Raw genomic sequence first — 18,863 nt, 5'->3', positions numbered from 1 at the left:
AGTTCACAGGTCACTTGACAGATGTAACACGAGATATTTTTGTCTTTATTTTGCTTGTGTGTGATCTATCAAATGACCTGAGAACTGTCAAACATGTTGAGATTTTTTATAACACCAACGAACCCAACCTCAAAATGACTAACAATTCTCAGGTCATTTTGACAGATGGAACATGAGCATGAAAAGGACTACAACAAGATAGATAATGTAGAACATATGATCCGTCTTTTTCGTGCATTTGTGAGGTCTATTAAAATCACCTGTGAAGTGTCAAACATTTTCATGGCTAGCTTTGTTGGTGTAATGATGTATTAGGTTTCGTGGAGTAGAAAAGGATTTTCTATTAAATCGAAATTTCATACGGAAGCGCTTTTATGCCTTCAATCTCACCTATGTGGTGCAACGCATTATGCAATTTTGCATTGAAAGGTTTCCATTGCAATATGAATCTGGACGCTGATTGGTGGATGCATTTTTCATGAGGCTCTGTGTATGTACGAAGGAGAAATACTTGGATGAAAATGGGAAGGGTTGGAGAAATAAGCAGATGTGGAGGTGCGTTGCTTATAACGTATTTCCAAATAGGGGTCGGTCTCTTAATTTCATGGCTTTTCATTCGAAAATAATTTGATTTAGGCAGTCAATTACCAACAACAACTTCCCTATCGGATTACAATCCAGTCCAACAACTAAACGTAGATTATGAACGGTCGAAATCGAGTCCGTATTGATAAGTTCCAAGAAACACACCCAATCTTCTTGTCGAAATGTCCATCTTGCAGATCCAATTCCAATCAACTCAATAAATTTGAATATGCACGGACCTCTGGGCACGGACACGCACGCGCGGTCTTCACTTTCGATCGAAGCGAGGTGGCTCCTGGAAATGAGCAATCTTCCACACTAGGTAAGCATGCTGCTTCCAATCTTATTCTCAGAATAATCGAGCGAATGCATAGTGAGAGATGATTTACATTTCCAATAAATCTGCTCAGCAGCCAACCAGTGGAACACAGTGGGAGTAAAGCAAAATCTTATTTTTTTTTTATCATTCCATCATTGGCGTAACTAGGTCATAGCTCTAGGGGGGGCCAAGGCCATGTCGATATAGATTTTTTATACTGAAAAGATACTTTTCGCCTGAATTGCGTGATTTTTTTCCGAAATGGATTATTCTGGAGGGGGCCAGGCCCCCCCTGGCCACCCCCTATTTACGCCAATGATTCCATGCAACATTTATTAGTCAAACAGACTAGGAGAAGTTCCTAGAACCATAATAAAGCCAAAATAAAAGGTGTAAGGTTTTGAAACGGTTCTTAAATGAATTTCATTATAACACCAACGAACCTAACCTCTTAATGACTGACAACTCTCAGGTCTTTTTGACAGACGTTACATGAGCATGAAAAGCATGGCAACAATTTCGATAAAGTAGAATATGTGATCCGTCGTTTTAGTTCATGTGTATGGTCTGTCAAAATGACCTTAGAAGTGTCAAACATTTTCATGGCTAGCATTGTTAGTGTAATGAAGAATTAATTCTCCCTCCAACTGGGTCCTGTGGCGCAATGGATAACGCGTCTGACTACGGATCAGAAGATTCCAGGTTCGACTCCTGGCAGGATCGTGAAATTTTTAGAATTCCTTTCATTATACGGAAAGAAAATCCAACCTTTATAAAATACAGAATTATCAGTCATCAGTCAAGTCAGTTTGACTACTGATTTTGCACCACCGTCGTCACTATCACTGTAAGCCGATCAATATCAAAACGCGATTAGTGACCTGACCGGCAACGACTTGATATTGATCCGCACTCTAGAGCATACTACTATCATAGCAACTACAATCATAAGCCAATACTCAAAATTTTTAATGACTAACATGCAAAACTTGTTATTCTGTACCACATATTCAAATTTCATCACAATTCTTCATTACACCAACAAAGCTAGCCATGAAAGTGTTTGACAATTCTCAGGTCATTTTGACAGACTACACACATGGCCGAAAAAGACGGATCATATATTCTACTTTATCGATCTTGTTGCCGTTCTTTTCATGCTCATGTTACATCTGTCAAAATGACCTGAGAATTGTCAGTCATTTTGAGGTTAGGTACGTTGGTATAATAAAGAATAAGTGTTTATTTCGATTTCTAAACGAATATTAAAGATAGCCTATCAGTGATATCTAGCCGCCATCGCAATCAGTCCAGTTGTGATGGAAAAAGGAAGTGACGGGGACTCAACAGAGCACACGCTGACTTGGATCGCAGTCAGCCTATCAAAACCGCCAACCATTGATAGTGACAGAGAGCAATTCTGATCAAATACTACAACAACATACATATAAAGATTATTCACTTTTGAACCCTTTAAGTTTTGTATGAATTAGTAAAATATCTTCATTACACAAATAAACAAGTCAAACCACAAAATGTTTCGAGACACCTTACGACAAGAAAAAGTCAACAACATGATACAAGATCGACAAAAAAGAAAATATTTTTTACCTCATCTTACATGTGTGTGATATGTCAAATTAATAAAAAATGTATTTATTCATATTTTTATATTTTTTCAGCAATACTTAAATCAACCTAATTCTATTTCATACGCATCGGTGGTTCAGTGGTAGAATGCTCGCCTGCCACGCGGGCGGCCCGGGTTCGATTCCCGGCCGATGCATCTATATTTTACAGCCTGTTATTCTCATACCACAAAAACTAACCTCATAATGTTCATAATTCTTCATTATTCCACAGATAACAAATGTTTATCCTGCAACAAAATTAAACACAAAACTTGTGTAAAACTGTAAAAACATTTGGCATTTGGCCCTTGCTCATTGCTTCCATCTATGCTACAAATTGCTGCAGTACATATTTGAAATCTTATAGGGATTATTTTCGGTTATCATTTGCTCTCTAAATGGTTGCTAGTTAGGTTTCCTAATTTAAATGACGGTTGCCTCATTACACCACAAAACCTAAACTCAAAAATGTATGACAGTTCTCAGGGCATTTGACAGATGTAACATGAGCAAAAAGCGGATGGCAACAAGGTCGGTAAAGAAGAAGCTATTCTTTATTGCACCAATGAACCTAACCTCAAAACGACTGACAATTCTCAGGTCATTTTGACAGATGTATCATGAGCATGAAGAGGACGACAACAAGATCGATAAAGTAGAATATATGCTCCGTCTTTTTCGTGCATGTGTGTGGTCTGTCAAAATGACCTGAGAAGTGTCAAACATTTTCATGGCTAGCTTTGTTGGTGTAATGAAGAATTTTTTACGTTATCTTGCTTGTATGTGATTTGTCAAGTGACCAGAGAACTGTCAAACATTTTCAAGGCTAGGTTGATTGATGTACTTCTCAGGTAATTCTTTATTACACCAACGAACCTAACCTCAAAATGACTGACAGATCTCAGGTCATTTTGACAGATGTAACATGAGCATGAAAAGGACGGCAAGAAGATCGATAAAGTAGATAAAGTAGAGTATGATCCGTCTTTTTCGTGCATGTGTGTTGTCTGTCAAAATGACCTGAGAAGTGTCAAAAACATTTTCATGGCTAGCTTCGTTGATGTAATGAAGAATTATGTGATGGAGCTGACGACCGGTTTTTTGCCATGTAGTCGTTAGTTCTGTATAAATTTGAGTGTATACTGTGGGCTAAAATATATTCCCATACCGGGAATCGAACCCGGGCCTTCTGGGTGAAAGCCAGATATCCTAGCCACTAGACCATATGGGAGACCTGTGTTTAAAAGATAAACATGCAAACGAATTCATTTTTAAAATACGCAAACACTCCACACTGAAAAACAAGAGAACCCAAATTTGAGTATTTTTAAACTCACTTTTGAGTTCTTTTTTGCATCCTGTTTCATTCGCTCTCTTTATTGTTGTCAGAGAGTGAATAGCAAAACAACCCAACTTTGAGAGTTCGATGCGGGAAGCCAAAATTGAGTAAGTGGCATAGTACCGAAAGTTGCGTAATTTTAACTGGCGGTTGAGTAAAAAGAACCTTGACTTTAGGTACTTTGGCCGTATACGCCTAAATGCAAACTACCTACCTAAACATCGACTCCAGCAACTCAAAATTGGCTTCCCGCACGCAACCTCGAAGTTGGGTGGAATGAACTCACTTTTGGGTACTTTCGTTTTTCCGTGCAGCATATATTCTTTATTACACCAACAAACCTAACCTCAAAATGACTGACAATTTTCAGGTCATTTTGACAGATCTGTCAAAATGACCTGAAAATTGTCAATCATTTTGAGGTTAGGTTCGTTGGTGTAATGAAGAATTTGCTGTGTATGTGCGCGGTCATGGAAACAAGTTCAATGTCTGACATCGCGAAAACTCCGATGTGACAAATGAAGCTAGTATACTCTCCTCATGAACGAAGCTTATCTTAAGCCTTATTCTACAAAATATAATATGGGCTCGTCCGGGAATTGAACCCGGGACCTCTCGCACCCGAAGCGAGAATCATACCCCTAGACCAACGAGCCACTTCTTCTGTAGAATTTGCAATTATTTTCATGAACAAAATTCCGTATCATCGTATGAAGGAATTCCTAATGGTCCACTGCACGAATTTATGCTGGCCTGCTTAGGTGCCGGCCAGAGTGGACGCGTCACGCGGCGCGGCGCGGTGCAATGCGGCATTTGACAGGTCGCGCGTCGACGCGCGGCAGAACTCCGTTCATTGGAATACAAGGAAAACAATCATAACATGCCAGAGTGCGCGCGGAACGATGCGAAGCGGAAAGCGTTTAGCCGCGCGACGCACGACAAAACAGTGCATGCACTGTTTTTGATGCGGAAGTCACGCGGTTCGCGCGGAGAATTTTGTATTTTTGTGTGGATTTCGTCCTTTTTTACCAAACCATGACGTTAATTTTACGAAATTGTTTTTCAAATGTATTCAAATGTGAATATAAAAAATATTAACATGAATAATACCACATATTTATTATACGGTGGCGTCTCGTAACCTCACTTTTCACCTATTATGCGAAACAAAATCAGTAATTTCTTCAAATTTATGACTAAAGACTACACCCATTACAAGTCATTCTACACCCATTACAAGCAGAGCTTTCACATTAGCCCTACCCATGTTTCATGCACAAAAAAGGTTGATACCCTCTCGTTTATTTTACTATCTCAAAGTACTCTACTAGGGTGTAAGCTTAAAAAATAGTTTCAAAATAAAAATACACTATTTTTGAGTTAACAAACTTGTTCCATTGCCTTGCTGTTTAAAAATAAACCAAGGGGCGCCATTTTTTACGTATACAACCCTGTGGTAACTCTGACTACAAGCTCACTTGTTCATAAAATTTCAAAATTTGTACCTGTAGGACGGGTAGATTTGAGGTTAGGGAATCACCATTGTCCCAAATGTATATCTCTTCTGAATCATCTGAAGTAAATAGCATTTGAGGGTAAATTTAGATAAATGATTTATTTTTTATTTTAGGTTGAGCACAATAATCACATATCTCTTGGAAATTTTTCATCAGATAACATGTACTCATGTGCAAAGGTGACGGAAATTATGAAAACTTTTCAGTTTACTTTACGAACGCGTTCGTTCTGTCTATCAAGCCGCGTTGGAAACCGCGTCAAAAACGCGCCGCACCGCGTCGCGCCGCGTGACGCGTCCACTCTGGCCGCAGCCTTACTCTCACACGAAATTTGACGTTTGAGAGGTGCCGACACCGCTCAAACATCAAATTTCGTGTGAGAGTAAGCAGGCCAGCAAAAATTCGTGCAGTGGACCATAACACAACGGAACCTCCAAAATATTTGACAATTCTCAGGTTATTTGACAGATCTAACATGTATGTAGCCATCCCATACTATATAAGGCAATCCATGACGACTTTTCGCGATGGGGGTGACAGCCAAAAGTGTAACACAGTGTGAGTACAACTTAACAAAGTTTCGTCAAGTGTCGTTGGTGCTTAATAAATTTCTTTGTGTTTAACTGTCACCCCGATCATCGGATGTCAAAAATACATGGTAAACATAAAAAATCAGCTGATCGCATCTGTCTCATGGATTGCCTTATAGTGTGTTTCCGAATATCGTGATACTTGGCGGGTTTGTAGTTTATCGAAAATAATTAGACTAGTATTTTTAAATTTCGTCATTAGAGTGACCAATTGTATGATAGGGTAGTCCAAAAATCAAAATTTTTCAAAACTAAATATATTCAAAAAATCATAACTTTTGAACTAGTAGATCGATTTCTTTTTTTGCCTTTCTCGTACACTAAATGTACTCATAAAACGATTTTTCGAAGAAAAAAAAAAGTAATTTTATCGCCAAAATATTAATTATGATACACTTGGTCAAAAATCATAAAAAGTTTAGATGTATGACTCATAAGTACTCTTCGAGAGATATCTCGGTAACCAAACGTCCAATCGAAAAAAAGTTCAAGTTCAAGGATGTAGTAGCTTTCATTTGCTTCCAAGAGAACTCAAATCGGTTGACAGACGGCTGAGAAACGTGCGTGACTTTTTTTAACGCACATATACACACACATACAGACATTTGCTCAGTTCGTCGAGCTGAGTTCATTGGTATATGAGACACGGCCCTCCGGGCCTCGGATCGAAAGTCGGTTTTTCGAGCGATATTTATACCCTTCTTATGGGTGTAAGAAGGGTAACAATATCTTAAAAACTAAAAAACATACATCTATGATTTTTTTTGATTTGTTACGCCAATTTCCTAAATTTTCTGATAAAAATATTGAACCAGGGTACCCTTCTGGTCCCGAGACCATAAAAACGTGATAAAAATAATCTATTTGCATTTTTTGGCGGAAAATAAAAAAAATAGGGCTTTTCAACGTATTTTTCGTGAAAACTGCAAAGCTATATTGACTGTTTCCCCCCATATCGAACGCGACGATTCGAATCCGTCGCAGATGAAACCGTCGCCAGAGTCGTTGCAGCCAATCAGCAGGCGGGAGTCTGACATTTCTCCGATTTCACTAACACAAACAGCAGCTGAGGTGTTGATTCGTTGCGATGATTCAGAAATGCCGACTGGAAGTTGACAGTGCGTTTTGTTATGAAAGCAACATACAATGTATCAAACAAAAAAGAATTTTAACTCAACTCGTACAAAAGTTATTATTCAAGAAAATCAAAAAGTTGTGATTTGAGAAAAAAATAATTTTGTAAAATTTTGATTTTTGAACCACCCTATCATAAAATTGATCACCCTAATAACCAAATGAAAAAATACGGATCTAATTATTTTAGATAAACTACAAATTCACCAAGCACATATTACGATATTCGGAGACACACTATCGTTTTTCTATGGAATAACTGCATGATCAAAAGAGTCTGCACCTCGGTCGGTGAGGAAGGTATTTGCACAAGTATTTGCATGTCTCTGTCTTTACCCGCAATCATGTTCTTAAGGGGCCATTAGACTGTTTGTCATAATGACAAATATTTGCCATGGTAGTCTTAGTACAGTTAATCATCAAGCCTAACCCTCACTCTCTCCTTCTTTACTTCACTGCCCTACGACCGATGCCGATAAGATCAACATCGTCCTTTTCATGCTCATGTTATATCTGTATATCAATTTTCATGAAAATTGTTCTGGTATTATGTCTGTTTATCTGTGGTCGTAACATAAGCGAAAAGAGGGTGTCAACAAGGTCGGAAAAGTATCTATCTATCTATATCTATATTATTATATTATATATATATATATATATATATATATATATATATATATATATATATATATATATATATATATATATATATATATATATATATATATATATATATATATATACAGGGTGTTTGGTTCCGGGTTTTGGATATTTTCAGGGCTGATAGGTCTTGATGAGACATGAAAAAGTTCCCATGGAACATAGGGTCGGAAATCACTGCTAAGTGAGTTAATCACATTTTAAGTTTTTAATTTTTGGTTATCTTTGAAGTCCTATATCTACTAAACTATCAATCGTACAAACTTTCTCAGCGCACGAATTGAAAGCTAATTACTTCTACTTTCTTAGCCTCTTGGACGTAAACTTTGTAAAAATAGTTTAAAGGGCCTTAAATTGAAAAATAATGCAAAATTGGTCGAAAAAATCGACTCTTTTTTGGACATTTTTGATGATTTAAATATGAAAATAAAGCTTTTGTTAAAAAAGTTCTTCTACAAAACATGCACGAACTTGTTCCCTAAAAATGTTTCTTTGACACCAAAACTCTATCTTTTGTAGTTAAGCCAAAAAATGTTTTTGAAAATAACGTTCCAAATTGCATTAACTTCATGCCAAAACAATGGTCATCACCCTATCCGTCGTGCGTTCGTGTGCTGTTGCTCCACGGCATGAGGACGACTACTGCTGCTGGCTTGGCTGCTGGTGATGTCATCGCATACAGAAAACGAGCTCGCACATTTGTCGCGTCACATCTCCGCCTGTGGAATCATTCGAGGCGGAGTTTGGATTTGCGCATACTAAGTGCGACGTGCAGTTAACTTGTTTTTCGACGGAGCGAAAGGAAAGCGCCGACGAAAGTGTATTTACAAGAGCAACCATTTAAATCCTTCGCACTCGTAGCTCTGCTGCGGTGCTGTTCAGATGGGGGGGGGGGGGGGTCTGTGCGTGCGGCAATTTAGAGCATGCACTTATTTGATGCATTTCATTTTTTTTTGTATGATGTGCAAGGATAATGATTCTTCTTATTTCTTGCATAACATTCCCACTGGGACAGAGCCTGTTTCTCAGCTCAGTTGTAAAACATACAGCAATAAATTCCTTTGGAACCAATCATGGGGGATCCTTGGGAAATGATACCTTTGGGGAATCTAATCAACAAGTTGGACATTTTAGGAGAAGTTGGGGATTTTTAAGGGACATTGGGAATTTTTAGGCGATATTGGGGAGGTTAAAAGGAACAAAGGAATCATGGCGGTCCTTGGGAAACGATAGCTTTGGGGAATCTAATCAACAAGTTGGCCATTTTAGGAGATATTGGGGATTTTTAAAGAATATTGGGGATTTTTTCGAGAGATTAGGTAGGGTAAAGGCAACTTAGGAATCATGGCGGTCCTCGGAAATGATACCTTTGGGGAATCTAATCAACAAGTTGGACATTTTAGGAGAAGTTGGTGATTCTTAAGAGACATTGGGGATTTTTAGGAGATATTGGGAAGGGGTAAAGGGAACTTAGGAATCATGGCGGTCCTTGAGAAATGATACTTTTGGGGAATCTAATCGACAAGTCGGACATTTTTGGAGAAGTTGGGGATTCTTAATGGACATTGGGGATTTAAGGAGATACTGGGGATTTTTAAGGAACATTGGGGATTTTTAGGAGATATTGGGGCGGGTAAAGGGAACTTAGAAACCATGTGGGTCCTTGGGAAATGATACCTTTGGGGAATCTAATCGAAAAGTCGGATATTTTAGGAGAAGTTGGGGATTCTTAAGGAACATTGGGGATTTTTAGGCGATATTGGGGAGGGTAAAAAGAACTTAGGAATCATGGGGTCCTTGAGAAATGATACCTTTGGGGAATCTAATCAACAAGTTGGCCATTTTAGGAGATATTGGGGATTTTTAAGGAATATTGGGGATTTTTTCGAGAGATTAGGTAGGGTTAAGGCAACTAAGGAATCATGGCGGTCCTCGGAAATGATACCTTTGGGGAATCTAATCAACAAGTTGGACATTTTAGGAGAAGTTGGTGATTCTTAAGAGACATTGGGGATTTTTAGGAGATATTGGGAAGGGGTAAAGGGAACTTAGGAATCATGGCGGTCCTTGAGAAATGATACCTTTGGGGAATCTAATCAACAAGTTGGCCATTTTAGGAGATATTGGGGATTTTTAAGGAATATTGGGGATTTTTTCGAGAGATTAGGTAGGGTTAAGGCAACTAAGGAATCATGGCGGTCCTCGGAAATGATACCTTTGGGGAATCTAATCAACAAGTTGGACATTTTAGGAGAAGTTGGTGATTCTTAAGAGACATTGGGGATTTTTAGGAGATATTGGGAAGGGGTAAAGGGAACTTAGGAATCATGGGGTCCTTGAGAAATGATACCTTTGGGGAATCTAATCAACAAGTTGGCCATTTTAGGAGATATTGGGGATTTTTAAGGAATATTGGGGATTTTTTCGAGAGATTAGGTAGGGTTAAGGCAACTAAGGAATCATGGCGGTCCTCGGAAATGATACCTTTGGGGAATCTAATCAACAAGTTGGACATTTTAGGAGAAGTTGGGGATTCTTAATGGACATTGGGGATTTTCAGGCGATATTGGGGATTTTTATGGAACATTGGGGATTTTTAAGGAGATATTGGGGCGGGTAAGGGAAACTTAGGAACCATGGGGGTCCTTGGGAAATGATACATTTGGGGAATCTAATCGACAAGTCGGACATTTTAAGAGAAGTTGGGCATTCTTAAGGAACATTGGGGATTTTTAGGAGATATTGGGGAGGTTAAAGGGAACAAAGGAATCATGGCGGTCCTTGAGAAATGATACCTTTGGGGAATCTAACAAGTTGGACATTTTAGGAGAAGTTGGGGATTCTTAGGGGACATTGGGGATTTTTAGGAGATATTAGGGAGGTTAAAGGGAACAAAGGAATCATGGCGGTCCTTGAGAAATGATACCTTTGGGGAATCTAATTAACAAGTTGGACATTTTAGGAGAAGTTGGGGATTTTTAGGCGATATTGGGGAGGTTAAAAGGAACAAAGGAATCATGGCGGTTAGCGTGGCTCAAAATACCACATGTCAAAAAGTTCGATGGGCACCCTTCTTATTTCTTTCTATATGACGCCACGATGCTCTGGTCAAATTTTCAGCTAAATCCGTTAGCATTAGGGCGGTGCTAAACTCATTTAAAGTTTGTATGGGAGTTTATATGGGAAAACATCGTTTTTAGCACTATTTTTACTGAAAACACATAACCGAATATATAGAACTATAGTCTTACATGTGCCGAAAAACTTTGTCGAAGACTGCAAAGTCTTCCGAAGCTTGTAAAAAAAGATATTACGTGCAGACCATCTAGTAATGCTTAACATTTAACGTGTAAAGGAATAACAATAGCAATAAAATCTCATTGAATGGGCCCGTACTATCTAGACTATAGATTTTTTCGCAAGTGTCTGATCACGTTGCGCTCTTCGACAAAGTTTTTCGGCATATCCCTGACTATATTTCTACAGGATCGATTACGTGTTTTAAGGGAAATTAGAACCCCTCAGAAGAAAACTGCAAAAAACTATGTTTTCCTATATAAACTCCCATATAAACTTCAAACGAGTTTAGCACCGCCCTAATGTTAACGGATTTAGCTGAAAATTTGACCAGAGCATCGTGGCGTCATATAGAATGAAATAAGAAGGGGGCCCATCTAACTTTTTGGCATGTGGTTTTGCCATACAAGCTTGAGCCACCCTAATGGCGGTCCTTGGGAAATGATACCTTTGGGGAATCTAATTAACAAGTTGGACATTTTAGGAGAAGTTGGGGATTTTTAAGGGACATTGGGAATTTTTAGGCGATATTGGGGAGGTTAAAAGGAACAAAGGAATCATGGCGGTCCTTGGGAAACGATAGCTTTGGGGAATCTAATCAACAAGTTGGATATTTTAGGAGAAGTTGGGGATTCTTAAGGAACATTGGGGATTTTTAGGAGATATTGGGGATCTTTAAGGAACATTGGGGATTTTTAAGGAATATTGAGGATTTTAGGAGATATTGGGAAGGGGAAAAGGGAACTTAGGAATCATGCGGGTCCTCTTAGGAGAAGTTGGGGATTCTTAAGGGACATTGGGGATTTCTAGGCGATCTTGGGGAGGGTAAAGAGAACTTAGGAATCATGGGGTCCTTGAGAAATGATACCTTTGGGGAATCTAATCAACAAGTTGGCCATTTTAGGAGGTATTGGGGATTTTTAAAGAACATTGGGGATTTTTTCGAGAGATTGGGTAGGGTAAAGGCAACTTAGGAATCATGGCGGTCCTCAGAAATAATACCTTTGGGGAATCTAATCAACAAGTTGGACATTTTAGGAGAAGTTGGGGATTCTTAATGGACATTGGGGATTTTCAGGCGATATTGGGGATTTTTAAGGAACATTGGGGATTTTTAGGAGATATTGGGGCGGGTAAAGGAAACTTAGGAACCATGGGGGTCCTTGGGAAATGATACCTTTGGGGAATCTAATCGACAAGTCGGACATTTTAAGAGAAGTTGGGGATTCTTAAGGAACATTGGGGATTTTTAGGAGATATTGGGGAGGTTAAAGGGAACAAAGGAATCATGGCGGTCCTTGAGAAATGATACCTTTGGGGAATCTAACAAGTTGGACATTTTAGGAGAAGTTGGGGATTCTTAAGGGACATTGGGGATTTTTAGGCGATAGGGGGCCAATATAGCTGAGGCGGTAAACGCACGGGTATTCAGCATGACCATGCTGAGGGTGACGGGTTCGATTCCCGGTCGGTCCAGGATCTTTTCGTAAAGGAAATTTCCTTGACTTCCTTGGGCATAGAGTATCTTCGTGCCTGCCACACGATTATACACATGCAAAATGGTCATTGACAGAGGAAGCTCTCAGTTAAAAACTGTGGAAATGCTCATTGAACACTAAGATGAGAAGCAGGCTTTGTCCCTGTGAGGACGTTACGCCAAGAAGAGAGAAGAGAGAGATTGGGGCGGGTAAAGGGAACAAAGGAATCATGGCGGTCCTTAAGAAATGATACCTTTGGCGGTTCTTGGGAAATGATACCTTTGGGGAATCTAATCGACAAGTCGGACATTTTTGGAGAAGTTGGGGATTCTTAATGGACATTGGGGATTTTAGGAGATACTGGGGATTTTTAAGGAACATTGGGGATTTTTAGGAGATATTGGGGCGGGTAAAGGGAACTTAGAAACCATGTGGGTTTGTGGGAAATGATACCTTTGGGGAATCTAATCGAAAAGTCGGACATTTTAGGAGAAGTTGGGGATTCTTAAGGAACATTTGGGATTTTTAGGCGATATTGGGGAGGGTAAAAAGAACTTAGGAATCATGGGGTCCTTGAGAAATGATACCTTTGGGGAATCTAATCAACAAGTTGGCCATTTTAGGAGATATTGGGGATTTTTAAGGAACATTGGGGATTTTTTCGAGAGATTAGGTAGGGTAAAGGCAACTAAGGAATCATGGCGGTCCTCGGAAATGATACCTTTGGGGAATCTAATCAACAAGTTGGACATTTTAGGAGAAGTTGGTGATTCTTAAGAGACATTGGGGATTTTTAGGAGATATTGGGGATTTTTAAGGAACATTGGGGATTTTTAGGAGATATTGGGCATTTTTAAGGAACATTGGGGATTTTTGGGAGATATTGGGAAGGGGTAAAGGGAACTTAGGAATCATGGCGGTCCTTGAGAAATGATACCTCTGGGGAATCTAATCAACAAGTTGGCCATCTTAGGAGATATTGGGGATTTTTAAGGAACATTGGGGATTTTTACGAGATATTGGGTAGGGTGAAGGGAACTTAAGAACCATGGCGGTTCTCGGGAAATGATACCTTTGGGGAATCTAATCAACAAGTTGGACATTTTAGGAGAAGTTGGGGATTCTAAATTGGCATTGGGGATTTTCAGCCGATATTGGGGATTTTTAAGGAACATTGGGGATTTTTAGGAGATATTGGGGTGGGTAAAGGAAACTTAGGAACTATGGGGGTCCTTGGGAAATGATACCTTTGGGGAATCTAATCGACAAGTCGGACATTTTAAGAGAAATTGGGGATTCTTAAGGGACATTGGGGATTTTTAGGCGATATTGGGGAGGTTAAAGGGAACAAAGGAATCATGGCGGTCCATGAGAAATGATACCTTTGGGGAATCTAATCAACAAGTTGGATATTTTAGGAGAAGTTGGGGATTCTTAAGGAACATTGGGGATTTTTAGGAGATATTGGGGAGGTTAAAGGGAACAAAGGAATCATGGCGGTCCTTGAGAAATGATACCTTTGGGGAATCTAATTAACAAGTTGGACATTTTAGGAGAAGTTGGGGATTCTTAAGGGACATTGGGAATTTTTAGGCGATATTGGGGAGGTTAAAGCGAACAAAGGAATCATGGCGGTCCTTGAGAAATGATACCTTTGGGGAATCTAATCAACAAGTTGGATATTTTAGGAGAAGTTGGGGATTCTTAAGGAACACTGGGGATTTTTAGGAGATATTGGGGAGGGTAAAGGGAACTTAGAAATCATGGAGGTCCTTGGGAAATGATACCTTTGGGGAATCTATTCAACAAGTTGGATATTTTAGGAGAAGTTGGGGATTCATTAGGAGCATTGGGGATTTTTAGGAGATATTGGGTAGGGTAAAGTGAAATAAGGAATCATGGCGGTCCTTGAGAAATGATACCTTTGGGGAATCTAATCAACAAGTTGGCCATCTTAGGAGATATTGGGGATTTTTAAGGAACATTGGGGTTTTTAAGAGATATTGGGTAGGGTAAAGGGAACTTAGGAATCATGGCGGTCCTCGGGAAATGATACCTTTGGGGAATCTAATTAACAAGTTGGACATTTCAGGAGATATTGGGGATTTTTAAGGAACATTGGGGTGTGAAGAATTAGCATAAGTTAAAATTCACAAATAAAAAAAAAAAAAAAAAAAAAAAGGAACATTGGGGATTTTTACGAGATATTGGGTAGGGTAAAGGGAACTAAGGAATCATGGGGATCCTTGGGAAACGATTCCTTTGGGGAATGTAATCATAAAGTTGGACATTTTAGGAGAAATTGGGGATTCTTAAGGGACATTGGGGATTTTTAGGCAATATTGGGGAGGGTAAAGGGAACTTAGGAATCATGGGGGTCCACGGGAGATACCTTTGGGGAATCAATTCAACAAGTTGGACATTTTAGGAGAAGTTGGGGATTCTTATGGGACATTGGGGATTTCTAGGCGATTTTGGGGATTTTTAGGCGATATTGAGGAATGTAATCAACAAGTTGACCATTTTAAGGATTTTTAAGGAACATTAGGGATCTTTAGGAGATATTGGGGCGGGTAAAGGAAACTTAGGAATCATGGCGGTCCTCGGGAAATGATACCTTTGGGGAATCTAATCAACAAGTTGGCCATTTTAGGAGAAGTTGGGGATTCTTAAGGGAAATTGGTCATGTTTAGGAGATATTGGGGTGGGTAATGGGAACTTAGGAATCATGGGGGTCCTTGAGAAATGATACCTTTGGGGAATCTAATCAACAAGTTGGACATTTTAGGAGAAGTTGGGGATTCTCAAGGAACATTGGGAATTTTTAGGAGATATTGGGGATTTTTAAGGAACATTGAAGATTTTTAAGGAACATTGGGGATTTTTAGGAGATATTGGAGATTTTTTAGAAACTTTGGGGATTTTCAGGAGATATTGGAGGTTTTTCATGACGTTGGGGATTTTTAGGAGATATTGGGAACTTTTCAAGGAGCGTTGGGAATTGTAGGAGATATTGGGGAGGGTAATCGGAACTTAGGAATCATGGGGGTCCTTGGGAAATGATACCTTTGGGATTCGTTAGATTTAGTTGGACATTTTAGGAGAAGTTGGGGATGCTTCAAGAACATTGGAAATTTTGAGGAGATATTGGGGATTTTTAAGGAATGTTGGGGCTTTTTAGAAGATATAGGGGATTTTTTAAGGAATTTTGGGGCTTCAGACTCTAGTTTAATTTAAAAACACTTCACTAATACTTTACTTTTGCAAAAGAAAATAAAAAATGAATAACTCTTTTAAAGAAAAACTAGAAAGGACGAGCAAATTCCTTTTAATTCTACTACTGTGCTTATCTTCGGACAGATAGGCCTATTTCGTCTGTGACTTACAGACTTCTTCAGTGTCAAGTGCTCTTGAGAAGATTTCGGAGATTTTTTAATGAACGATTGGGATTTAAGGAGATATTGGGGAGGGTAAGGGGAACTTGAGAATTATGGGGGTCTGCATGGGAAATGATACTTTCGGGGAACCTAAGCAACAAGTTATCTTTTTAGCTGAAGTAGGGGATTTTTTAAGAAACATTGAGAAATTTTAGGAGATATTGGAGAAGGTAAAGGAAACATAGGAATCATCATCCCCAATGTCCCTTAAGAATCCCCAACTTCTCCTAAAATGGCCAACTTGTTGATTAGATTCCCCAAAGGTATCATTTCCTGAGGACCGCCATGATTCCTAAGTTCCCTTTACCCTCCCCAATATCTCCTGAAAATCCCCAATGGTCCTTAAAAATCCCCAATGTTCCTTAAAAATGCCCAATATCTCCTAAAAATCCCCAATGTTCCTTAAGAATCCCCAACTTCTCCTAAAATGTCCGACTTGTCGATTAGATTCCCCAAAGGTATCATTTCTCAAGGACCGCTGTTGGCGCAAGTTAGAGAGAAACACAGTTCCTGTAGTCACCAACTGGGCAGCTTTAAAGCTGCAAATATATTTCAATAAATTCAATAGCATTTAGAAAAAAAAATAATCTACTTACATTTCTGTGTAACTATAAACTATTTAACTTGCGCTACAATTCTAATTAGTCTCTATACTACAGAGTACTTTTAGTATAAAAAGCACTTACTACGTACTCGCTAACTGCGCTAATTGACTACTGTCGAGGCTGTTTCAGACACAGCGTGTGTATCATCATAATAAATTTATCCACAATCCAGCAGTGCGAAGTGTATCGGTGCGTAGGGATGAGCCGGGTGCTTCACACACTGTATTAACTGCTACACCACACAGTGGTCGCGGTAACAACCGCCATGATTCCTAAGTTCCCTTTTCCCCTTCCCAATATCTCCTAAAAATCCCCAATGATCTTAGAAAATCCCCAATGTTCCTTAAAAATGCCCAATATTTCCTAAAAATCCCCAATGTTCCTTAAGAATTCCCTAACTTCTCCTAAAATGTCCGACTTGTCGATTAGATTCCCCAAAGGTATCATTTCCCGAGGACAGCCATGATTCCTAAGTTCCCTTTACCCTACCCAATATCTCGTAATAACCCCCAATGTTCCTTAAGAATCCCCAATATCTTCTAAAATGGCCAACTTGTTGATTAGATTCCCCAAAGGTATCATTTCCCAAGGACCCCCATGATTCCTAAGTTTCCTTTACCCTCCCCAATATCGCCAAAAAATCCCCAATGTTCCTTAAAAATCCCCAACTTCTCCTAAAATGTCCAACTTGTTGATTAGATTCCCCAAAGGAATCTTTTCCCAAGGACCCCCATGATTCCTAAGTTCGCTTTACCCTCCCCAATATCTCCTGAAAATCCCCAATGTCCCTTAAGAATCCCCGATTTCTCCTAAAATGTCCAACTTGTTGATTAGATTCCCCAAAGGTATCGTTTCCCGAGGACCGCCATGATTCCTAAGTTCCCTTTACCCTACCCAATATCTCCTAAAAATCCCCAATGTTCTTTAAAAATCCCCAACTTCTCCTAAAATATCCAACTTGTTGATTAGATTTCCTGAAGGTATCATTTTCCAAGGACGGCCATGATTCCTAAGTTCCTCTTACCCTCCCCAATATCGCCTAAATATCCCCAAGGTCCCTTAAGAATCCCCAACTTCTCCTAATATGTCCAACTTGTTGATAAGATTCCTTAAAGGTATCGTTTCCCAAGGATCCCCATGATTCCTAAGTTCCCTTTACCCTTCCCAATATCGCCTAAAAATCCCCAATGTCTCTTAAAAATCCCCAATATCTCCTAAAAATCCCCAATGTTCCTTAAGAATCCCCAACTTCTCCTAAAATATCCAACTTGTTGATTAGATTTCCTGAAGGTATCATTTTCCAAGGACGGCCATGATTCCTAAGTTCCTCTTACCCTCCCCAATATCGCCTAAATATCCCCAAGGTCCCTTAAGAATCCCCAACTTCTCCTAATATGTCCAACTTGTTGATAAGATTCCTTAAAGGTATCATTTCCCAAGGACCCACATGGTTTCTAAGTTCCCTTTACCCGCCCCAATATCTCCTAAAAATCCCCAATGTTCCTTAAAAATCCCCAGTATCTCCTTAAATCCCCAATGTCCATTAAGAATCCCCAACTTCTCCTAAAATGTCCAACTTGTTGATTAGATTCCCCAAAGGTATCATTTCTCAAGGACCGCCATGATTCCTAAGTTCCCTTTACCCCTTCCCAATATCTCCTAAAAATCCCCAATGTCTCTTAAGAATCACCAACTTCTCCTAAAATGTCCAACTTGTTGATTAGATTCCCCAAAGGTATCATTTCCGAGGACCGCCATGATTCCTTAGTTGCCTTTACCCTACCTAATCTCTCGAAAAAATTCCCAATGTTCCTTAAAAATCCCCAATATCTCCTAAAATGGCCAACTTGTTGATTAGATTCCCCAAAGGTATCATTTCTCAAGGACCCCATGATTCCTAAGTTCTTTTTACCCTCCCCAATATCGCCTAAAAATCCCCAATGTTCCTTAAGAATCCCCAACTTCTCCTAAAATGTCCGACTTTTCGATTAGATTCCCCAAAGGTATCATTTCCCAAGGACCCACATGGTTTCTAAGTTCCCTTTACCCGCCCCAATATCTCCTAAAAATCCCCAATGTTCCTTAAAAATCCCCAGTATCTCCTTAAATCCCCAATGTCCATTAAGAATCCCCAACTTCTCCTAAAATGTCCGACTTGTCGATTAGATTCCCCAAAGGTATAATTTCTCAAGGACCGCCATGATTCCTAAGTTCTTTTTACCCTCCCCAATATCGCCTAAAAATCCCCAATGTTCCTTAAGAATCCCCAAC

At 39.4% G+C, this 18,863-nt stretch overlaps 4 non-coding genes across 4 annotated transcripts; 2 read left to right on the top strand and 2 right to left on the bottom strand.

The window, feature by feature from the left end:
* The first annotated feature begins 1,554 nt into the window (after positions 1–1,554).
* On the top strand, positions 1,555–1,627 carry Trnar-acg (transfer RNA arginine (anticodon ACG)). The gene has a single exon. It is a non-coding gene; the product is annotated as a tRNA-Arg (tRNA).
* A 992-nt stretch (positions 1,628–2,619) lies between these two features.
* On the top strand, positions 2,620–2,690 carry Trnag-gcc (transfer RNA glycine (anticodon GCC)). The gene has a single exon. It is a non-coding gene; the product is annotated as a tRNA-Gly (tRNA).
* A 1,004-nt stretch (positions 2,691–3,694) lies between these two features.
* On the bottom strand, positions 3,695–3,766 carry Trnae-uuc (transfer RNA glutamic acid (anticodon UUC)). Its single transcript has one exon. It is a non-coding gene; the product is annotated as a tRNA-Glu (tRNA).
* A 692-nt stretch (positions 3,767–4,458) lies between these two features.
* Trnap-cgg (transfer RNA proline (anticodon CGG)) lies at positions 4,459–4,530 on the bottom strand. The gene has a single exon. It is a non-coding gene; the product is annotated as a tRNA-Pro (tRNA).
* Between the last annotated feature and the right edge of the window lie 14,333 nt (positions 4,531–18,863).

This window comes from Aedes albopictus, chromosome 3 (assembly GCF_035046485.1).
Source record: "Aedes albopictus strain Foshan chromosome 3, AalbF5, whole genome shotgun sequence".
Taxonomy (NCBI): Eukaryota; Metazoa; Arthropoda; class Insecta; order Diptera; family Culicidae; genus Aedes; species Aedes albopictus.
Note: the sequence above shows the minus strand (reverse complement) of the source record. Positions and strands in the feature narration are given on the sequence as shown.